The sequence below is a fragment of the Zeus faber genome (genome assembly GCF_960531495.2).
Source record: "Zeus faber genome assembly, chromosome: 19".
In the NCBI taxonomy this organism is placed as follows: domain Eukaryota; kingdom Metazoa; phylum Chordata; class Actinopteri; order Zeiformes; family Zeidae; genus Zeus; species Zeus faber.
The window spans coordinates 26,075,020-26,077,716 of record NC_137206.1 but is presented as its reverse complement, the minus strand read 5'-3'; positions in this window follow the sequence as shown (position 1 = coordinate 26,077,716).

Genomic DNA, 2,697 nt, shown 5'->3' with positions numbered 1-2,697 from the left:
CTTCAGGAGGGTTCTCCTAAAATAAAGACAAAATTTGTGTTATGATGAGCTAGAGACTCACAAGGATTCCATTTAGACTGTTTCAAAAAGTCAAAGTTAAACCACTATATTTCTTAAAATATTATATCTGTCTTCTATCTATTTTTGCATTGTTGTGTGTAGTTCTGTGCTCGACATGCAGTGTTTTAGGAGGAAACACTGGTAGCAGTTGGGATAACAACAACAACAATAATAATAATAATAATAATAATAATAATAATAATAAAAATAATAATAATAATTATTATTATTATTATTATTATTACAATTATATTATTATTCTTGTTATTACCATTATTATTCTTATTATTGTAATTGTAATTTGTGTTATTATAATATTATTAATAATTCATATATGTCATTCATATACAGGCTTTAATCCTTGTGGGATTTATTACAATTTTCAAAATCTGTCTTCTATATATTTTTGCTTTGATGTGTGCAGTTCTGTGCTTGGCACACATGCAGTGTTTTAGGGGGAAACACTGGTAGCTGTTGGGATAATAATAATAATAATAATAATCATCATAATCATAATCATAATTTTTACTATTATTATTATTATTACAATTATATTATTATTCTTATTACTATAAGTATTCTTACTATTGTAATTAGTTTTATTATAATTATTGTTATTGTTCTTATTAGTGTTATTATTATTATTGTTATTGTTATTATTATTACTATTAATATTAATATTAATATTAATAATAATAATAATAATAATAATAATAATAATAACAACAAGAACAAGATATATTTGCGGCAGGACTGATCCATGATGAAATATGGGGCTTTAATCCTTGTTGGATTTATTAAGATTTTCAAAATAGTGCACAGTCGGATTTGTATTTATAGTAAAAGCTTAGCCTTTCAGAAATGATGGATGTTGAACCATGTCAATCACCCTGGAATGATGATAATAATAATAAGGATGAGTGATCCTTTCGTCAGTGTGGTGAAAACCACCTCATTAAAAGCAGCTTCAAGTAACAGATAATAATACAACTCCCTCAGGCTCTGGTCTGCAGCACAACGAATGCCAATTCAAAATAAATGATCGAAACGGCAAAAAATAAAACATTAATCAAAAGAAATTCAAAATAACGTGATGTACCATTGTGATTGCTCACTGAACACTAATGAAGAATCCATTTGACCCTTTTCAAGACAATGCTGTAGAAGGTGCAACTACACTAACAGTTGCGTTCCATTGATGTATGCTAGCGTGCCTGTCATGATCTCCGCCTTCTTCTACTTTCCCCTCCCTCTCCTTACCTGTCCCATTAGTCCAACTCCATTCACCTGCGCACTCAGCTGTTCCCGAACTGTATTCTAACTACTATATATGCCTCTCTCACCAGTCACCCATTGCCAGATTGTCTTCGATGCTTGCACCAGACTCTCCAGCTTTCTCCGGACTGATTCCCCGCTACCGACTCTGCCTCACTCCGACCACGTACCCTGCCTGCCCCCCCGCCTGTCTTCTGTCTGCACTCCTCGTTATCGAACCTGCCTGTCCCCGATGACGTATCCTGCCTGCTCCCTGCCTGTCTTCCATCTGCTCTACAAATAAAAGACATTACCAAATATCCCTGCCTGTCTTTGTGCTGCATTTGGGTCCTAACCACACCCGTTACAGTGCCAGTCTAGACCAAGCCTGTTGCAGGTCGTCTCTCACGTACCTAAATAAAACACACCCACAATCTGAGGGACCCTATCCAAAATGTCACACTACAGCAAATATGATGCTCTAGATGTTCACATCCAGCCCACTTTAGTATGTGAGTAAAAAGAATGACGTCTTCTGGGACGTACGACATCGCCGTCCGCGGCATGTTCTCATGACGACGCTGCAGTGGGATACACTCGCCAGCGCAGTGTACAGTGTTTACTGAGATATTTCACTGTTCGCTTACTTTTTGATGCATACCCTAGTACACTAAATAATACTTAAGTATGCCATTTCGGACCAGATACTCATTTACAATACTATCCATTGTTTTTGCCAAATCCTAAGCATTAAAGCAGACAACCTGAATATGACTTACATTTCAAGGTTATGTACACACAAAATGACAAACGGCCAACTGATAACAAAGATAGTTCATTTGGTGCATAACCCAACACAATAATTACATCAAGAGAATGGGACGATCTCTGGTGCACAGCGCACAAAGGCACATTTCCAAAACCCACCTTCCACCAAATCCCTTTGGATTCATCCTGCTCTGTAAGCCCGGCCAGGCAACACGACTCTGTCAAGGAACCCATTACCATTCATCCATAAAACCAAAGCAAGCGATGAAATATCAAAACAAAACAACTTACATTGTTTTTCTATTTTGACCTGGGACATTTTGGTTTGCAGAACTAATCCATTCCTGTGCACGCTGTGTCGCCCGTGTCGAGGCAGCGGGACGCCGAGTGGGACCGTGAGAGGCAGAGCCAATGCAAACTAATCTCTATCGCTATTCCACCGCTCCACAGCTGCCATTGGAAACCATCTGTAAGTAGCAGGAGACGCGGCGGGATTACTGGGAATTAGCCGCCATTACCACATGAGCCTTTCCCCATATAGACGCCCATTCATACCCTGAGCAAATCTGGTTCCAAGGCTCCGCCAACACAGAGACTCCCAGCAGTGCGGGGTCA